The following is a 22,459-nucleotide window of genomic DNA, read 5'->3' on the forward strand; positions in this document are numbered from 1 at the left end:
ATTAATGGAATACTTGAGCTTTGAAATTGAATCCTTATGATCTAAGAATTATGAGTTGGATTGTAATCACTCTTTGAACCATTTGATGGATTCAGATATAATTATCACCTCATAAGCCACAAAGCATGTCATTACTGAGTATTTATTATATAGCCTTTGTCACGTAACTACAGAAAGATTGCTCAAGGATACATGCTTTATAAAACTTAGTGAAACTAAATATTTATTTTCATTTTCTTATGTGTGTTATTGTGTGGAATTTTCTCCACAAAACTGTTTACAGGTTCTAAGGCAGGAGAATTGTTTAAGTGCACTTGAAAAAGATACTTCTTTGCAGGTTACATGAAAAAACACTTACAGCAATGGCTCCATTTCTTTGTAGACAAGGCAAAGAAGAAAGCACGTGATAAGGTTTTTATTAGTAAAACTATAAATTCCCCAAGTAAAATTAATTTTATCTCTTAGCTATTGATCTGAAGGCTCGAGTTTTTTTTTCTATATGCAGATGCCCTCGCATTCTGCAATTTTTTCTCTTGCAGCAAACTAAAAGCAGGGCAGATTTCTCACTAAAACTATGGTTTTTTTTCACCATTCTGGTGCTGGGAAATAGCTTAAAAGAAAAAACAAATGTAGTGGTTGATATAACGCATACATTTAAAGAGCTCTTTGCACAACCAGAATGATATAAAGCATTCAATGTTAATGAGCTTCAGATCAGGCACGTAGGCAGAAATTTCAATACTTATCACTACCTTAATTGGATACTCATTTTGATTCTTCACAACTCTCCCCAAGGGTGTGTTAACTAAGGCCAAGTTTATTCTTGGATCGCTTTACTTATAAACTGACTGATAGGTAAGGCATTCCTCCTGGGGGTGCAGTCAGCCTGGCGTAGTTCTGCCATAGAAACACACCCTTCCCTGAAACAAGAAGACACACAGTTTGTTGGTATAACTGTCTGAAGATTAGGAGTTTCTTTCAGCACAGCTATGCCAGCCAGGGATCAAACCAACACATATGGCAAAAGTCCGGTGAGGGAGACAGGGCTTAGGAATGGTGCGAGAGAACCCTGTGCTGAGAACGATACTTAGCACTCACTCTCTGGGAAAAGGAATGAGACATATACATTATTATTTCAGATCATTCCCTGTTCCATTTCTGTATCCAGAGCCTCTCCCAAATGACTCCATCAGTATAATAAAATAAATGTATTGTATTTTATCTGGTGCTTCCTCTACTGTTCTCAGCCACCTCCCTATCTTGAATTCTTTCACCCGTGTGACTCATCTTTCCTGTGAAAAAGCAAGCATGTCAGGGCATTCAGGATATAGTAGAGAAAGTAAGAAGCTGGTGAATTTATTTGATCTTTGTTCCAGGATTTCTTTTGGGTAAAAAAAAAAAAGTCAGCAATTGTTGGTTAAAAAGGAAAATTCCAGACAAAACATTTCCCATCCCTCAAATGGAATCAGAATGGAGACTTTTGGAAACTCGGGAAAATTAGGTTTACAATGCCATTATCCCCTCATTTTCTAGTGGGATTTCAGATACATTTGCTGCATTTGATTATGAAAATTTGTATTGATGCAGCAAACTACCTAGGAACCTCAGTCATGTTTCAGTGCACACTGTGAGACTCAGAGACAGAACAGAAAAATATTTTGTGACCTAAGGAGCTTACAATCTGAATGGAAAATCAGAGACCATACAGATAAAAACACACGGAGCAGAACACAAGGTAACTAGTGATCAGGGTTTTTTGCAATGTCGAAAGAGAAATAGGGAAACCTGTCTTGTGAGAGGAGATTGAAAGGAGCTAGGCTTGTTTTACCTAGCAAAGTCAAGGTTGAGTGTACTATTCATAGATACATTTTGGAGATGGGTAAGTATCAGGGAAAGAGAAGAACTGTTGACATTTAAGGATAGTTCAAAGCAAAATGCACAGAATTTCATCCTAAAACAAGTTAGCTAGAAGATCTGTATCTCTTGGAAGCACAGAAATGGCCTTCCAACAAGGGAAGTAAGACGAAAGAATTGAAATTACTTCAAGATGGAGCATGAGGCACTTACAGCAGGATAGGGAGGATCCTGGAGTTAGGATCTACAACTTGGCATATGAAACTCTGGCTGTTCAACTTGCTGATATCTGCAAGAGGGGCTGGAGGAAGACTTGATGATTGCTGTTTGTTGACCCTGTCTGTTTGCACTCCATTCATATTGTACTTAATTAGCTCTGTGCTTCAGGGCCTCTGACAGGTAAGTGCAGGAGCAAGGAAGAATGTCCTCTTTTCCCCCCTTCAATGGAAAGCATGGCTTCTGGGAAGGATGAGGTTTCACTTTCTTCTCATATGTCTGCGATCAGTGGGAAGTGCATGAGATACATTGTTTTGGCTCATGTGCCTTAATCATGTCCTCAAGGCTAAAACTAGTCATTATATTTCGGATTTGTACTGTATTTTCTCTTAAACCACTAATGGATTGGGCTTTGGATTTTGATGGGGGAATTGCCTTCCTCTGTTCTATTTTCATCTAACAAACCCTCTGCCTATGGCAGTGACCTCAGATACTGCATTTCCCCCACTTTTGCCTGATTCCTTCCTTTGGGACAGGATAGTTTTGGCGGTCTTTCTTGTATGAACACTTCTAATAGTGTTCCAAAGATTTTAGGGTATTTTGTGGTTTCTGGGGTATGGGATCATGTAGTGCAGAGCTCTCTGGACTCTGCATTGAATGTGAAATACTTGTCTGCCTGCAATTGCAAAGGATTTATCTTTTTAGGATCTGAAAAAAGACAGTGAGGTAACTGTGTGATGCTTCTTGTTAGCATGAGGGAAGGGAGCACAGCACAAGGGCATGAAAATGCTTGCCTAAAAAAGCTGTACGTGAATGCTGTAGGCTGACTTCCCAAAGGCAATGTTTTGGTAATTAGAAAGCCTGCATCCTCGGCTTTCCAGGGCATTACCTTCAGTAGTCTGCAGGTACAAGGGAAACTGCTTTTGTGTGGTGGAGGTCTTTGTTGAAGGAGAGGGAATGATTGGGGAAAAGGGTGTGGCGCACTGTATTTTCAAAGAGCATGCCATGAAGCAGGGCATGAAGCCATCCTTGGAGAGATTTGCTGTGAGAATGAGAATAAAGCATCGAGGCATGAGGAAAATCTGGATTTTTGCTCCCAGAGCTCGGAAGACGGAGGCACCTGCGGCTGATCACAGAGAGTTCAGACCAGGAACTGCCGCTGGCACTGGCAGCAGAAAAGGATGCTTTTTTTATCCATATATGGAAGAGGCACGAAGATTCCTTGAAATGATTTTACTGTCTTTGCAAAGCGTAAAATGGATTTAAAAATCACAGGAAGGACTGTTAAATGTTTCTGTGGCAAAATCCACATGACACCTCCATTGACTCCATATAAGTTGAGGGACTTGTTTGATGAACAGATGAATGCAGATTGAGAGGTGACCAGGAATTCATGGGCCCAGTAAGCTGAGGCTACACAGGATGCAAGCTAAGGGCAAAAAATCTCCTGTGCTCCTGGTACTTTTTTACTCTGCCTTTCAGTCTTAAGTTTTACCACAGTACTGATAAAACTCACAGAAATACAAACCCAACAACTGAAAGAATATAATTCCAATAAAATTTTCAGTTTTGGCAAAACAGTGTTTTCTTTTGGAGATGCATATATATTGTTCAAAAATTTGCAATTGTAGCTACTTATGAAACCTTTTACTTGAGGCAGACAACCTGCTGAGCCCCAAGAATAGCATTGCTGGCCTGCCACTGAACACAAACAAGGCATATTCATGCTCTGGCACCCAGGTAGCGGTTTCCCAGACCCACCCCAGGGATTCAACAGCTGTTTTCCAACAGAAGCTCTACCAAACGAAGCAGCCTGACTGAATACACCATCACTTTTGGATAAGGTTTTATGTCGAACATTCCCATCCAGATCTTATTCCAGCACTGTATCAGATGAGCAGGCTGGTGTCTTATGCAGACTTGATCAAATTCCCAATGAATGTGAAAAAGGCAGTCAGGAAATAACCTGCTGAAAGTTTCCTCTCAAGCAGGGAATGAAATGTGGATCTCTTGGTGGAAGCACTACGTTTTGTTTCCATTTTAAATTATTGTAGTGTGTTATCTAACTGCAGAAGTTCTCATTTTCCAAATAAAAGTCTGTCTCGTATCTGAGTTCTACTGAGTTCTTTGTCTCAGATATACCTCATGATACTGAGTAAAAGAGATTAACTGTGAATAAAAGAGATTACATGCAAGTGCTGCCTTTTGTCATCTTAAATCAGTGTCTTCGAAGTTCATCCGTCTTCTTTTTTGGTAAGAGAAATGGAAAATTTGTTGACTTTTTCTTCCCTATTCATTACTTGATATAATCTCCTAGATTTCAAAAAAAACCCTGTTGCTACACATAACATTAGATCCTGATACCTGGATATTAATCCATTATTTGTGCCAGAGAGAAGGCATTTATTTTATATATTTTAAAACATGTTTAAAAATGTGTCTTACAGAAAGTGAAAGGAAGATGCATAAAACTATGGTATGGTCACAGTATAAAACTGTCCTGAAACAATGCTGGTGTTCTAAGTTCTGGTCACAAATACAAGAGTCCTGTGTATGAAGAGCTTTCAGGACTGGAAACTCCAACTTGCAGAGTGAATAATCGGTATAATCATGGGAATCCCGACAGCCATTAGAAATCACTTACTCATGAGGGTAAAACAGCTGATTCCTTTGCTGATCCTTAACAATAACTAAAAAGCATGAAAGCCAGGGGTGTGTTAATGTAGTTTCTATCCAAAGGGCAAGATTAATCCTCTGTACTGGAAGCAGAGATTAACTTTTGGGTTTTTTGCAGTTACTGTTTGTGATCACCATGGCATAATAATATTAAATCATGTCATTACTAAGCATTTCTCAACAAAACACGATTTACTCCTGAACTTCCTTTCATTTATATTTGACAATTGAGATGTTTCTTTCTTTTTTTTTTTGTTACAGAGGGAAAAATTCCATCTCTCTTGAAAAGTGTTTCTCATGCGTTTTTCATCAGAGACCAACAATTATTGTTTATGACTTTGGATTTTAATTGTAAATTCAAAAACATAATTTTGGAAAATTTATGAGTCTGCAAATAAATCTTGTGTAAATTTTCTGTGCTTGGAATCTGAACACTTATTTCAGCAGCAACCAATATTTGGTCCTACATATGTATAACCTTAAGCCTTTAGCTTCGCGCTGAGAATATAACCAAGAAACCTGCTAACTTTCAAGCTATCATTGTTGCAGCCTTGATTGTCTCCCCATCCTTTGGCTGAGGAATGGAGCCTTTTGAAACTTCTTGAGTCACTCAAGTGATTTCTTCCATCCCCTCCTGTCCAAAGAGCTGAGTACTGACTCGATGATGGAGTTTGAGACTGTACAGTTATGCACTGGATTGTAAAACATTTCACTTACAAGAAATTAAGCCAAATTACAGAAAAGGCAAATCACATAGCATCTGTAAGTTCAGCCCTGATATAAAAGAGTCCCTCTGTCCCAAAAACTATCAAAATTGCTGCAAGCTAGCAGAAGCATGTGGTTATAGACTGTGCTTTGGGAGAACCAAGGCCCCACCACAGACTTCCTATATAATTTGGGCAAGGCGCTTTTTAATCTCTCTCTGCCTCAATTGCCCGTCTTTAAGGGATGGACCACAATACTTTGGTAGTCTTGCCTGCGTAGCTTTTTGTGGTACAGACTGTCTCTAGCTGATAGCACAGCACTTAGTACAGTGGAGCTATGACTAAACCATGTTTCCCTAGGGACTTCTGCAATAAGTACGGCAAGCACTTGTCCTTGTAATGGCAAAGTATGTGTTCTTAGCCAGAAAGACAGAATCTGGAGCTTTAGAGATCCATAGTAATGCTATGGTAGAGGTTTTCTCTCAGCGTGTCTGTACAGAGCAGACTGGCAGCAGTTTGCAAGTTTCTTTCACTCTCCTGGTTGCCCTTTTGCAGGAGTTAAAGGGTCTGAAGGCTCATTGCACGGGGAACAGCTGGAGGCTAATAACAGCATCTTGACATCCCTGCTGTGACCAGCAGAGTCCTTCAGACGGAATAGTTTTAATGGACTTCACGTGTTTGTAGTGTTGACATTTACTTGAGAGCTAATTTCCTTGACTCCTTTTATAGTCACTGCAGAAAAACAGACACTTCCAAGATGGGATTCATCTGCCCTATTTTAGGTTACTATTTTAGGGTGAAATAAATCATCTCCTAGAGTTTCCTATTTCTTTTCATTGACTACAAAGAGAGTCCAAACAATTACCTCATGTGCAGACTTCTACCCTGTAGATCTGGATTTCAACTCGTGATGCTCATACAGCATCTACAGACGTCACCATACCTTCCCAACAAAGTCAGTAACACTGTCTCCACTTTGTTTTTTTCTCAGTGGGGAAACTGAGGAGCAGTGACATGACCACAGCGTTCAAGGTCACCAAGCAGTCCTGTATCAACCCAGTGCTTGATGATACACTGAGTAGCAGTGCAGACCCAGAACCGCTGTTTTGCAAATCTTGGCACCACTCAGTTGAGGCACTCTATGTTTAAAACTGCTCAATACTTGGATCTAAAGATCTTAGATAAAATTACTCTAAACTAGAAACACAAGTTGCACTTCGTAGTTGATACTTATCATTAGTACAATGAGTTTTTAGACATGTGGCACCTGGTGTTGAGTGAGAGCTCTTCTGAGTAATTTCTAAACCAAATAAAAAGCCTGCTTTGTCTGCAATACCTGGCTATCACAGCTCTTAATATAGGTAATTCTCATGGATTCAACTTATTTTGAATTTCCAGGGGATAAACAGAAGCATTAGTAAAGATGGTGTAATGTGGCATGTCTAAAATAAAAATGAGTGGAATAACTGAATAACTCTTAATAAGTAATCAGCTATCTTGTCAGCAGCATGCTACCTAGCTGCTGAATAATTAGCTGCTTAAAGCACGGTGTCCATTCCTTGGGACAAGTCAGAGAAGAGCAGCCTGTGGGAAAGGCGCTTTTATGTGGTTTCTCTGAATTGCTTGAATGGATGTGACTAGTTTCATCATTAGGTGAAATCTGGCTGGGGGATGAGATAAAACACACACAATCTTTGCCATCTATTATACAGCTGTATCAGAGCATGTTTCTAATCATTGGCAGAATGCATCCCTTTGTGGAGACTGTTAACGACAAGTACCAGCATCGTGCAAGGCTCAGGTGTTGTAAGATCCAGTTCTAGGCATTTGCAGTCTTGGCAGGTTTCTGGGGGCCAAATACTGAGCCCTACTGCAGTTTCTGCAGAGGTGCTCCACTGGTGTGAGCACTGGTTGCCGTGGTCATGCAACGCTCTGTTGTGGGAGAGTGTAGTGCTTCACATCCTGAGCTCAGGAAAGGCCTCTGAAAATACAGCAGCTTAAATCAAAAGGCTGCAATCAGTTTAGAGACAGCTACTCTTCTCCAAGTTCCCTGCCTTGCTCCTGCTGCTTCACCTCCACTACGCTTCTCCTTTCTGGCACATTCTAGTTTCTTACTTTTCTTCTTCTCATGTGTCTTCTTGCTTCTCTTCCAGCAACCTCCCCTTACTCTCTTTCAGCTTTCTGAGCATGATTTTAAAGCGTTCTTGGACTAAATCTAATATGTATAGATAGTCCTTTGAAGGTAATACCACAATACACCAATGTAGGGGTCTAGTGTGGAGGCAGATGGAATTTTTTTCCAACTTGGTTTTCTTTCTTCATGTTGTCTGAACCTCTCTGTGTCAAACTCTCTACCTGTAAAAAATTCAAAACATGTTGTCCAGCATCAAATAAATACACCAAAGAGATAAACTTCTCAAAATATTGCAAGTTCTTTAAAACTAGGATGGCCAGGAGAAAAAAGAGTTGCTACGAGAGCACCATGTGAAGGAAAAGCTATGATGTAAGCTCAAATTATTAAATAGAAAAGACACAGAAGCTCTTATATGACCAAATTGAAAATTTTAATTTGAATTGACAATCAAACATCAGACATAGATCTGTAGGAAACTAGGCACTGTTAGTATCACAGAACAACTTGTTTACATCTTTAACAAGGGAAGGGATGAAGAGGAAAAGTGACCAAGTTGGGAAATGAGGCACAGTAGTGTCAAAAGACATTCTGAATACATAACTCCTATTACTGAAATTAACTTCACTTTTCGTTTAACTCCATTGATGAAATGTACTATGTAAATCAGGGAAGAATCTTACTTTCTATAGTTGTTTAAAAAGCAAATTTCTTATCCTTCAAGAATGATGTTCTCATAAAATTTGAGATTTTATATTAAAAAACCCCATGCTAGGATAGGGAGAGGGGAGGGCATTAAGCTTCTATACAGATTTTGTTTCTGATTCAACAACAGATCATGCTTGTGTAAGCTTTCTAATGGGCATTAGGATCCTCCTAATTCATAAGTAACCTTGCCTCACTGTAGAGACAGCAAAAGCTGATAGCCTGATATTGATCTGGGATGTAACTATACAATGAAGACAGCTGAGGTCATATTGAACCTTATGACCCATCTTGTCATTTGCTCTTACTCCCAGCTCCTCTATGCAGCTACTACACCTATGTATATGCACATATTTCTTCAAGTAAACTCTTAAGTAATAATATAAATACAATAAATTTTGTGAAGTTGAGTTTCCAAGAGCTAAAGGCAGAATTAACAACATGTTTTGTGTGGCTTTAATCAAGTCCCTGTATGTGTATGTTTGATGATACTAATTATTCAGAGCATTTTGGCTCACTCAATGTGCATACCTGCTTATTTACTCTGACTGCTCACACTTTTATTCTATTCTTATTACTTAATGTGTTTATATTTTTTAAAAAATATGATTAACAGCACACTAATCAGATTTTCATGTGGATTCCTCTTTTGTGCTCATCATTATTTGACAGCATTCCCAGATTTCTAATACAATGTTAGTCTTTGTGGTGGGTTGACCCTGGCTGGATGCCAGGTGCCCACCAAGCTGCTCTATCACTCCCCTCCTCAGCTGGACCGGGGGAGAAAACACAATGAAAGGCTCATGGGTCGAGGTAAGGACAGGGAGATCACTCAGCAATTACTGTCATGGGCAAAACAGACTTGACTTGGAGAAATTAATTTAACTTATTGCCAATTAAACAGAGTAGGATAATGAGAAATAAGAACAAATCTAAAAATACCTTCCCCCCACCCCTCCCTTCTTCCCAGGCTCAGCTTCATGGCCAACTATTCTACCTCCTCCTCCGAGCGTCACAGGGGGAAAGGGAATGAGTGTTGCAGTCAGTTCATAACTCTTCATCTCTGCTGCTCCTTCCTCATCACACTCTTCCCCTGCTCCAGCGTGGAGTCCCTCTGATGGGAGACAGTCCATCACAAACTTCTCCAATGTGAGTCCTTCTCACAGGCTACAGTCCTTCACAAGCTTCTCTAGCATGGGTCCTTTCCACAGGTGCAGCCTTTCGGAAATGGACTGTTCCAGCGTGAGTCCCCCACAGGGTCACAGGTCCTGCCAGAAAACCTGCTTCAGCATGGGCTCCTCTCCATAAGCTGCAGTTCCTGCCAGGAGCCTGCTCCAGCGCGGGTTCTCCACAGGATGCAACTTCCTTCAGGACACAGCCACTTGCTCCAGCGTGGGGTCCTCCATGGGCTGCAGGTGAATATCTGCTCTGCTGTAGTCTCTCCATGGGCTGCAGGGGGACAACCTGCATCACTATGGTCTTCACCATGGGCTGCAGGGCAATCTGTTCCAGCACCTGGAGCACCTCCTCACTTTCCTTCTTCACTGACCTTGGTGCCTGCAGAGTTATTTCTCACATGTTCTCACTCCTCTCTCCCAGGTGATGCTGCACATTTTGCCATTTCTTAAATATGCTATTACAGAGGTGCTACCAGCATCACTGATGGGCTCAGCTTTGGCCAGTGGTGAGTCTGTTTTGGAGCCAGCTGGAACTGGCTATATCTGACATGGGGGCACCTCCTGGTGTCTTTTCACAGAAGCCACCCCTGTAGCCTCCCTGCTACCAAAACCTTGCCGTGTAAACCCAATAGAGTCTTCCTCTGTCTTCTTCTGGTGTCTTAATTTTCTGTTCCCAAGCTCCTCTTCTGTCATGGTGCTTCATCCAAACTCTGGGTTAACTGGTTCCCACATCCCCACTCCCACCCCTGTCCTCTGCTTTATCTTCTAGTTCTTGTGTTATCTGATTCCGCTGTCACTATGTGTGCTCATTGACTCATTTCCCTCATCTTCATAACGCCATTATGAGCAACCCAAGTTTTCAAATCAGCCAGCTTTCTCCTAGATTTAACCTTGATGCCAGCAGAAAATCACTGCAAGCTCAATAGAGTCCAGCACCCTGTTCCCACCCTGCATCGGGGGAACGAACAACCTTCTGTGAACAACAGCATGCTCAGCTTTTAGTTTTTCTGGGCCAATACCTGCTTTTTTAGTGTGATCAGCATGAGGAGCCATGAGACACTTGAACAAGCTTAGGCAGATTTTTGCAAAGGCAGGAATTATATCTCCCCCAATCAGAGGGACCATGCCACCCACTAGGATTTTCAAGTCACAGCTTCAAACCATGGAGGAATTAGAGGGTTATAAAGTGATGATGCCAAAGACTGGAACAAACTGTCTCTCCCTCAACAATTTATTTTTTGGAAATGGTTGAAGTGTTGCTGGGTAAAAAAAATATTATAGCAGTCCGAGGCAAGCCCAATGCTTACAATTGCTTCAGCAAGGAGTCTGGGATGAGAAATGAGATGCAGGTGGAGGGGACAGAGGCAATGTTGGACTTGAGAACTGGCAAAGAAATGGTAGCAGATTGCTGGGGAGATGACTGCTGTGGAAGGAAGGGCTCTGAGCTCAGAGGAAGAAATGGCTGAATTCTGACAAAATTGTGAGCAACAAAAGTGATGGTCCCACCACTTGAGACAAGTTTGTTGGGGGGTTGAGGGCAACGAGGGCCCCAGGAGAGCTTGTGGCCTGCTGGGAATATGTTGGAAGGAAGTATTTTGAACACACATCCATGCTGCCTGCAAGTGGACACTGGGTGACCAAACCCTCCTCTCACCTGCATCCTACTTCTTCTATGGAAGGAACTGTGCATTCCCCTCTTGCCTGCAGACCTCAAATAATATGGGAACTGCACAAAACTGATAGCATAGGTACATCTTCTAGTAGGAGACAATTCCACCAACCCCAATGATTTCTACTGGCTGTATCATGTTATAGAACTCTTACTAAGCACAGGCTTTCATTAATGGTTCACAGAGGAGTCCAGTGTAAACTAGGTCTTTTCTTAAATCACTGTCCTTTCAAACTTAATTGCAGAATAACTGTGTCTTGGAAGCCTGTTCCACTGGATCCTGTCCACTGTCTTACTGTCCAAAATTAGTTTCTTTGGAAATATTAATTTGTCTTACAAATACAGTAGGAAGTGGAAGCACATACTCAGATATTGTAAACAGATACAATATAACTAAAAAATATTATCACAGCAACAGGAATAAGAATAGGTATTAGGAATTGAAGATAAATCATACTTCTGTTATGTGGCTGCTACTACCAGGTAGAGATTTGAGAGTTAGGGTTATTACTAAAAAATCCAGTCTTTTCCAGAAATGGTAATTCAAAAATAAGATTACCAAAAACCCTGAGTCTGTCCTGCAGTAACTCCATCTAATGACCACGAGATTCAGGTATTTCAGAGTAGGTGACCTCAGATGAAATAAGAACAGTTTCCATAAGCACAATTATTATGCAAGAAGAACCAACATGCAAACTAACAAAATGTATAGGGAAAAGTCACAACGAAGTCTGGGCAGAAAGCTGGCTGGTGTTTCTCTTACTGGGTCTGTGAATTCCCTGGAGACTCTGCAATGCAAACATGTTGCACAGCCAAGCGAAAGGCGTGAGTCAAGCTCCAACGGGTTCCCAGCAGAAGAGCCCTTGCTCAGCCTGGCAGATGGGCACTAGCAGCCTGGCACTGTGCACCAGTTATGGCCATACTTGTCCTGCAGGAGCAGCTAAATTTTGGCTGAGCAGCAGGGGAGTACTTTGGGGCCATGCTGGGGCACAGCGCTCCCCTCTCGGAGTGCCACTGGGGCCCTTGAGATTCCTACGCTCCCCTGGCTGCGTCCAGGGACCTCACCTTACTCTGCTCCCTGAAAAGACATTTTCTGCATTTGGTGGCAGGCGGTGAGGGGTTGGGTGCTGTCTGTGGCTCCTGAGCTCAGGGAACTGTCTTTACCTATTGGTTCCTCATTACCAGGTACGGGAGGCCAGGTTGCCATCCATGCGGCACCACCTGTGAGCCCCACTGGGACTCATCAGCAGTGCTTCTGACGTGCAGTTATGGGGTCGTTTATCTTCATCGCTACTGAACTTTTCTCACTTTCAGTGAGGAGAGCAGATGGAGTAGTCAGCATCTGCATAATCTAATAAATGCTGAGAGATACCAGGGGATGCGCCTGCTCTGAGAAGCGGAACAGATGTGCTAAAATGAAGCTGTATCCCCAGAAGGCTTTTCATTTCGATTTGTTTATTTTTGGGGCACTATCAGTCAGACTGAATTGAACTATCTGGATTTTATGTTCCTGGGAACCAGTTTCATTCACAGAGCTTATGCCAAAAAATAAAAGTTGTCTAAAACTAAACATGATTTCTAGAAACCGCGAAGGCCAGAAGATGTCCGAGGTCTCCCCTTCTCTTCCAAGAGGAGGAAAATAGAGCTTGAGGCTTTGGAAAAATTGGGTCCACTTCAGAACTCATTCACTGGAAACTCATTAACTAGCCTCAGAAAGTATCAGGACAAGTCAAAAAGACGGAAGTGCAAGCTTACTGTTGTGATAACCTGCTACATGAGCCATGAGGTGCTCATTTTACAAATATCAGAGGACATAAAAAATCTCTGGCTTGTGGGCTGATATTCTCAGAAATTAGATGAAATATGTAGTCCATATTCATTCAACAGAGATAATGGGAAAAAGAACACCAACAATGCTGAGCACTGCACATTTCTTGTGGAAGTTCACTCAGTAGGAAAGTGGCCAAAAGGCAAAATTTGAACAGCAGTGGAGACATCCGAGTGATGAAGACTGCAAATCAAGTTTATTACACACCATAATCTATTTAACTGCAACCAATATCCTAAAAAATGGGGTTGTGCCCAGAAGGCCTACTTAGCTGTTTGCTTTTCCAGTCATCCAAATCTCTGCTTATTTGAGTATTTTGATACTCTCACGGATAGTATTTTACTGTACCTTGATCAGGCTTCAGAAAATACACGTATTTTAATGTTATGAGAACAGTAATTCCATTTTTTCATAAATGTATCCGAGACCCTTTCTTATATACCATAAGCCAGAAGTATTGGCCAAGGTAACAGGTTTGGATGGAAGCATATTTAATTAAAGTCCTTTGTGCGTAAACTGAGACACTTCTGCGTGGTACTGCATGGCATATAAACTAGAAAACATTAGATATTAATAATTGACACAGCTGTTGTCAGTTTTAGAAAAGAGTAAAAATCTTGGATATAGAAAATTATTTACTCTCAGGACTAAAAGAATCACTTTCTCTTATAGAATTGAACACATGAATGGGATTTGAGGAGATTTGCTCATAATTCCCTCTTTTATGTGCTGTGCAGAGCTGTCTTTGTTCACTGAGGTTAGCGGGATGGTGCAGGTTAAACTTCAGTTCTGGCCCAGTTGTTTAGCTTGCACAGCACCTTCAGCCCACTTTGAAGGAACAGCACTACATTTATATATTATGGTGCCAGTTCACTTCTCACATATACTGCTTTTTCTCCAGTGTAGATCTATTTGATTATTCTAGAAAGTGTACAAATTACAAGTATAAACTGCAAACATGAGTTACAAGTATAACTAATACAGACAACAGTGTATGAATATAGGAAAGTAAATACTCTAACCAGGGTAACCTGGCCATTTTGAATAGATGTCAATTTTACAAATGGAGGAAAGGAATGCTGTGGAATTTTTCGTCTTATCTGAATCTTCTGATTATCTCTTCTATATACAGTTTTTCAGACCAAAGCACTAGATCAGAGCACTCTTGAAGAGCTTGAGAGTTCAAGCCTCCAACAAAAACCTTCTACAGAAACCTTCATCATATAATTTCTTACATTTGGCTTTTCAGAGATGAACTGGTAGTCCCCAAAAGCTGAAGTGACTAAATTTGATTGAAGTCTAATTTGTTACACATGCAAGCATATTTTGCAAATCCCCATGTATGAGCAAATAAATGATGATCAGACATTTCGATTCAACAAAATACTCTAAGAGGAAGTGATTTTTCCCTTTCAGCACTTCCAGCATAGCTCTTAGTGATGCAGCAGTTCAACAGCTAGGAATGTTCAATGTTCACTTGTACTGGGTTTGGGTGGGAAAGAGTTAAATTTCTTCACAGTAGCTAGTATGGGGCTATGTTTTGGATTTGTGCTGAAAACAGTGTTGATAACACAGAGATGTTGTAGTTATTGCTGAGCAGTGCTTACACACTTGTCTTGTCTTCTCACACTGCCTCACCAGCAAGTAGGCTAGGGGTGCACAAGAAGTAGAGAGGGGGTACAGCTGGGAGAGCTGACCCCAGCTGACCAAAGGGATATCCCACACCATATGACATTGTGCTCAGCAATAAAAGCTGGGGGAGAAAGGAGGAAGGGGGGACATTCGGAGTTACAACGTTTGTCTTCTCAAGTAATCGTTGCGTGTGATGGAGAGCTGGAGATGGCTGAACACCTGCCTGCCAATGGGAAGTAGTGAATGAATTCTTTATTTTGCTTTCACACATAGCTTTTGCTTTTCCCATTAAACTGTCTTTATCTCAACCCATGAGTTTTCTCACTGTGACCTTTCTGATCCTCTCCCCCATCGGATTGTGGGTGAGTAAGCAAGCAGCTGTGTGGGGCTGAGCTGCCCACTAGGGTTAACCCACATCACCCCAGCAGCTCTGCTGTGGAAGACAAGTTACTCTACATATCGAAGCATGATTTCAATTAACTTCTTGTTTTGGAAATATTCTTTACTATTAATTCTCTGTTAATTCACTGTTTGATTTTGGGACATGACTATACCCTTCTATTTGGATAGCTCAACTAATTGAAAGTGATTGGTTGACGATATTGCTTTAGAACATGAGGAGTCTTCTGGTACTAGCTGGGAACAAATGAACAATTTGCAACAATAATAATAATGTGTTCTTTGAAGTAGCTCATTGTCTAGAAAGCATGGTAATTGAAAAGTAATTTTTTCCTTTTCAATGTTAAATAATTCTGATTTGTGTTTGTTCTGCCACGTACAGACACTCAGTATGCTGCATCTTTTTTCAGGCTTAAGGAAGTATTTGTGGTATTGATAACTCTGACTTTAAGACTGAGTTTACTGGACAGCTTTTACTGATCTTAGGCACAGGCAGAGACAGGGAAATTCCTTGTAAGTTTTTGATTACTTCTGAGTTCTTGATTCACTGATCACTGAGCACAGCAATAGTTCTCCCACGTCATCTACTACTAGACTGCATATTACAGACCTAAGCTATTTATTATGCCTTGGAGTTTATGGTCCCAGTACTCAAAGACTCATACATCCAGAGTTCTTGAACTCAAACTATCCATTTGCAAGTAAAAAACCATCCCAGCAATAAAAAATGCAAAATCAGAAATTCAAACTAGATTTCCAGCAAGTGAAGATAACTACAGTGAACTTTCTTTCTTAAGACAGTTCCAACAATGTATTTAGAAGTTGTCCAATGGCAGATATCATTTAGTAATTTTAAAGAAGTCTTCTACTTTAAAGAATTATCTAAATATAAAGTGACTTAGAATATTTCAATACCATTTAGTTGATTTTGGTGTGCCATTTTTGGAGTCATGTAGCTTGAGATACTTGAAAGGAGTCTATATTCATGGGAAAAGATGTTCAACACTATTTGAGGAACAAGTTTCCTCTAGGGTGTTTCCAGAAAAGAAGTATTGAAATTTGAAATTCTTAGTGGATTGCTTTAAAGAAGCCTTATACTTGCCAAAAGGAATGGAAAAAATAAGAAAATCCATTCCCAGAACTTTCCGTCTTTTCTTTAAGATGAATAAAGAGCTCCTGTTCCCAGTTCTTCAAAATCTCTTTGGAATAACTGTGGTGTAAATGAGACCAAAAGAGGATAATCTAGCTATAATAGTTTTACAAGTCTACAAGCTAACTCGAAGAATTCAGCCATCTGAGAGAAACCTGAGAAACTCCAAAATACCGAGGTGAACCTTACTGTAGGTGGTTCTGGCAAAGTTGAAAAACATCTTCATGCCTAAAGAATCTACCATCAAAGGGATAGTCTCTTTCAGAAATGCTTATCAAGGATATTACTGGGCCTTATTCTCATCTGACTTGAATGACCAGCTTGTAAAAAACAAACATACAAACAGAAAACCATGGGTACACAATCAAGCTGTAGAACAGGATTAACTTCATTCACTGAAGTCACAAGTCTTAAAGCAATGAAGATCAGTCAAGCACATGTGCTACGTTGCCCACTGCCAACAGCTTTCAAAGTGCTTAGCATGCTTTCTGAATGCGTTCAAAATGCCCTGCTGCTTGCCAGATAGAAGTTCTCTTATAAACTGGAACAGTGATGGGGTATTACTGCTACTCTAACATCTCATGAGACCAGTTCTTACACTGCATTGTACTCTATGCTTGCAATGTACTGGATGTCCTGTCAGCACATTCCAGTAATTTGGTGGCATAGCCAAAACCGGGAGAGAAAAGAAGTTGTAGTTATCAAAACAAGCAACAATATGAATCTGTTAGTTAACTTATGGCGCAGGATGTTTCTAGACAGGAAAGCTGGCACCAGTTCCTTAAAAACTAGTGTAGCTCTGCCAATGCTGTGCAAGTGGTGCATGAAATTTTAGTGTGAGGGCTGTTCAAAGTAAGCTTTTGATTCAGGATTAGGAACAGGGAATGCTAAGCCATAGGACACCCCTGCAATGTGCTCTACTCCACGCTCAGAAATACACTCCAGTTAAATAGAAGTCTGGGTCAAGAAAACATGGCCTACATGATGTCATCTCTTTCTGAGACGATCTTGAAATGACCTTGTTTCTCTGAGGCAAGGGTGAATATGTCTTTCTCAATGACACACTGTACCTATCTTTGCACTCTTATTGCCAAGCTAATGGCTGCGCTCAGTTTCCCTGCAGACTGAAAGCAACAACAGCAAGTAAAATCTTACGGTTTCAAGACACGTCTCCTCATGAGGCATCTTCCAGAAATAAAATCTCAGACTGTTGAAAGGAAGGCCTTATATCAAGAGTCTGATTCATTCCAGCAAACTTTATGTTATGATTCAATGCCCTCCCCTTGCATTATCTCCAGTTGATCAGCAAAACTGTTGTAAGTAGGGTATGCAATGATTTTGGGTGCTGGCAAAATATTGCCCTGGAGACCAAATCTGAGAATCTCTTTTTTTTTTTATTTTCTCTCTTTTTATTTTCCTGATTCAAAGAGCATCTCAAAGTTTTTCTGGCTCTTTCTATGAAGGACCTTAACACAGACTTTCTCTGCTAAGGCTGTTTTATTTCTACAGGCACAATGAAGATTTCTTTGCTTATGGATGGAAAAAGGAGGCATTCCAAAATGTTTACCAAAGAATAGCTGTTTACAAAACTAGCATCTTGCTTTTTGTCTGGGGTAACTTAGCATCCATAAATGGCAAGAAGATTGTTCTGGTACTTCAAGTCCCTCTGCATTATTCATTAGGGAAGCTCAGGCTGAATAACTTTCTCGGGGACAAAGCTGTTGCTAAGCTTAAAGTTTGGGAGATCTAGTAATGCAATTTTGCTTATCCTTCTCCCCAGGAAACTCATTCACTCACACGATGTGAGGATACCGTGACTTGGCAAAATCAGGCTTTGTGCTACTTCCTGGATACTGGACAACAGGACAACTATGATGTGAAATGAAGATTTATTAACCCTGACACTTCAGCAATGAATCAAAATGAAAGGAAGAGGAGGCACAGAGGGGGAAAGAAAGAGGGGATAAAACTAATTCCTCATGGCATCCTAAGTATGGTATGACATGGCTTTTCCCAAAATGAGCAAGAAGAGAAAGTCACATGTACATTTTACAACATATATACCAGCTTGAATAACACATGTAACTTCACCTCTGTCAAAAAAGGTCCATCCTCTATTTGTGTTATTATAGGGTCAGGCACAACATTCAAGATGCCCATTGTTTTTTTCAGTCACTTGTCTACAGAGTGACTGCACAATTTCCTCTGTTGCAATGTCACTTTAAGGAAATGGGGCTTTCATTTTTGTCTAGCAAAAGAAAGTTTCTGTGTTCTAAAAGAGTGGAAAGGACTGAGGTTCAAAGCTGAACTACAGCTTTAGCTGATGGTTAGCTTTTGGTCACAGTGTTAGCAGTGTGATCATGAGAGCACGCTTTCCTAGCACAGAGGCTTTGGCAAGGGATGAAGGGTGAACTCAGCTGGAGAGGCGTACAAGAAAGGTAAAGGAAAAAAGAATCTGGAAACCCATCTGCAACTAAGATGTTGCAGAAGCTTAGAGCATTTCTGCAAGATTATAAAAAGTAGAACAAGACTTTCTGTCCCTGTGCATCAGTCCTTCAAGAAAATTCTAGACGTGTATAGAAGAAGAAACAGTCTGAAATTAAGTCCAGTGCCACTGTATTCCAATAAAGCGCAGTAAACAGTGAATTAATTTGGCTGTGGTGATATGGAACATTTGCCAAAGTACTGCTCTGGTGTATTTTTGTCAGCTTTGACTCTCCAAGGGTGTTCTACCTCCCTTCTAACTTACACTGCAACTCTGAGAAATGACTTGTTGTTTCCAAAACTCCCTTGAAAGGTTAGAGACTTTTGGAAATGTACTTATTCTGGCATTCTCAGCAGAAAAATCATGAGCTGTGTGAGCACAAAGACTACCTGTTGATCCCTAGAAATGGTTCCTCTGTGACTGTGTGGAGATACACTGGCAGCTTGTTAGGAAGAAAACTCGCATGATTTCCTCCCGCACTAGTATGCTTCTGCAAATAAAGCTCTCAGATCTGCTTTCAATGTTGTCAGTCTGGGACTGGACTAGTCTGTGAGCAATGTCTTTGGAGATCAGGAGAAATCATGCTCATAATACTACTCAGATGTACCTTTTATGAGACTTACATATGCTAGAACATTCTTTAAAAAACAAATATTTCAAAATCCTTGGTTTTCTGATTTTCATAATATCGTGATACACTTCTGTTTGTTTTCCCATCTGCTTCTTAGTGCCCCCCCACCCTGCCCCGGTTAATTTTCCCATGAATCTTGTGGGAAACATCTTATGAGATTCTGATGGGAGATGAAATTAATCTTTTTCAGTCAGATATTTTCCAGTATAACTACTATTTTTTGTACAAACACTTTCATGCAACTAACTCATATTTGCAGAATAGTATGCACTTGCATAGACCACATATGTTAAAATAGAAACTTATTACTTTAATTTATTTTTGGGCTCAGCTTTGCTCAGTTGAAACTAAACCCTTTTGTGCTAGAAGAATGATTCAATAATTGCAGTTGTCTGTCTTGCAGTGGGTATGAAATTATTAATTATTTTGCCTTTATTGAACACAGAAGATATGCAAGTTTTCTGTCAATGATTATTATAATTAGTATTATGCTTTGAATTAAAACATTGATATAATAGTTAGAAATTAACAAACCAAATCTGAGCAACAGGTAACCTTGAATCCTGTGTTGGTTTATCTCTGTTTATAGCCACTCACTGGCTTTACAGCACAGTGCAATTCTCACTACACTGTGATTTTTATATTTGCTTGTCATACAAGTTGCCTACAGTATGTTCCCATTTATATTAAGTATCCACATCTTCCTAACATGGAACTGCAGGCTGAGTGCCTGCACAGTTGATTGTATAAAATAGGTGTGTCCCAGGAACACAGTGTGCACTTAGGTATCTTTATTTTGGGAGGTATGTTTTGCATTCAGTACTGCACATGGTGAATTTCAGCTCAATGTCTGCAATTCATGGGCATTTCTTAAAAATGCTGTTTGTTAAATAATCCATCCATGTGCATTTGTTTCATTGATTATAATTGACTGTAAGTGGTTACTAGTACTACACAGCTAGTAGAATGCATATATAATCAATTCAGAACAACTTTAAAACATATGTTTTTGTCTTCTAGGCTCACAATGACCTAAGAAAACTGGTCATAACATGTGAATTTAAGGATCATACTGACAGCACTGAAAACCCAGCACTGGAAGGAAAATGGGTCACTCACATCCAGTCCAGCTGGGACCATTATTCTAGCACAGTTTGAGAACAGACTTGACAGTCGTCACCAAAGGGCCCAAAGTCAGAATTTTTGTGTTTGGCCTCCCCTGACTCTATACAGATGGCACTAAGGGGTAGGGGAAAAGAGTTGTTTGTGTAGGACTGCTTCTAAACGGAATGCTTTTCAAACTTTTCCATGCAGCATCAGCTGTTTTTTAATGATAATATTTTTATCTTCCACTAATCCACTTAAGGCAAGACATAACATTCTTGTTCTGTTATTTTACTGGAATTCTTATTTGTTCTAATTTATTTTGATGTCCCCACATCACTTCTTTAATCCAATTTCATTCTGAACGGCAGCGCAGTAACCAGTTTATAGTCATGGAAGTGGCTTGTGCCAAATTAGAAAAAGCACATTGTTGTTATTTTTGCAAAGCTGAACTTGTCAGGGAAATTACAGGGGTAATGCTATGACAAAATCAACCACTGAACCGTCATTCTTCTAGGTCCAATACCAAGACACTTTATATGGGCATACAAGGTCCAAAAACTATTTAAAAACCTCAGCGGGAAAGAGCCAAGAGAAAATCAACATAGAGCAACAAAAATCCCTGAAGAGCGAGTTTGTATATCCATGTGTCCTTTATAGGAAATTTCTTTTGTAAGTTTTTGAAGCTTACGACAGATGAGGGATAGAGATGTTTTAATTTCGCAGGACTACACCAGTGGCAGTTGTTCCTATTCATCAGTTTATTCTGGTCACTCTGTAACCCCCCTAATGTTCTTTTAGAAAGTGTGAATCATCCTAATCCAAAAAGAGCAAGCTACTGTATCACATAGTTTCTTTGGAGACTAGAGATCTCATTGAAGTGCTACATTCATAAAGAGTGTTGGGTAGGATGAACATAACGAGAAGGAAACTTAGAAGATTACTGTGAGCTATTGAGCCTACTGTGCATCTTGGACATACCTGTATTTCCCTTGATCTTAACTTCTAAGTAGGATGAAGACTTCCCTGAGTAGATGGAATTCCAGAAAAAAATATGTGGAGAAGTGTAGAGCAGGGTCTAAAACACTGACAAAAATGATTTGTGAACAAAGAATAAAGACGCCAGAATGGACAAATCTATTTATTTATTTATTTTTAAGGTTTTCTTTTGCCAAAACTAACAGTCCCTCATTTGAACAATGATTCACGGCATAAAAATGAGTGTATATTGTTAGCTATTGCATATAAATGATTACCTATAGCTTTGTTATTCTATTGTTTACAGAAGAGGATTGCATATCTGAAATGTATATGTAAAAATATGTAATTACTCTGTACAAACATGAAATTTTAGGTTAGTTCTGGAAAAATCAGATCATATATTTTTATATTGATATCCTCCTCACCGACTTGAGAAACTATGATTTCCAAGATAGGTGAGTTAAACGCATGTGGAGCAGAAACAGCAAGACAAGGACATAACAGGATTTGAGAAGGAAGAAGTTTGTGTTTGATATCACAGTAAAGGACAGCAGAGACATGGTGAAAATAGCAGGCAAGTGAAATGATGAATTAGACGTACAAGTAAAAACTGTCTTCATTAAAACCAGAAAAAGGGATGCTGTTTTAACCCAGGCACAACATGATTCAGGATGCTTCCAGGAGGTCATATAGGAATTCTCACTATCGTTATCCACAAAGGAAGCTCTGGTCATGGCTGCAATTGAAGATTGTGCATGGTGACATGCCAAAATGAAAGGTTAAACGGTGATATTTTCCACAGCAACTCAAAAAAGGAACATCATGAGGAATATTATGTGCTCTGTTTTAACAATGACAGTTAGACATTGGAGCTGACAGCAAGACATCACTGAGAAAATGTCAGAGGCTAAAATTTGAGTTTGCATGGAAACAACTGGGGCTCAAGTAAAAAATGTAGCTTTGTGAGATATTCAGTTGAGATGCTACCTGAATTTGGTTTTGTGGAGGAGATTACCGCAGAGGAGAAGAGGAGGTGATGAAGGGCAAAAGAAGACATAGAAATCAAAGGAAGAGGGAAAAGGGGAGTAACACAAAGGACCTTAAGGAAAAACTGGG

This window comes from Nyctibius grandis, chromosome 1 (genome assembly GCF_013368605.1).
Source record: "Nyctibius grandis isolate bNycGra1 chromosome 1, bNycGra1.pri, whole genome shotgun sequence".
Taxonomy (NCBI): domain Eukaryota; kingdom Metazoa; phylum Chordata; class Aves; order Nyctibiiformes; family Nyctibiidae; genus Nyctibius; species Nyctibius grandis.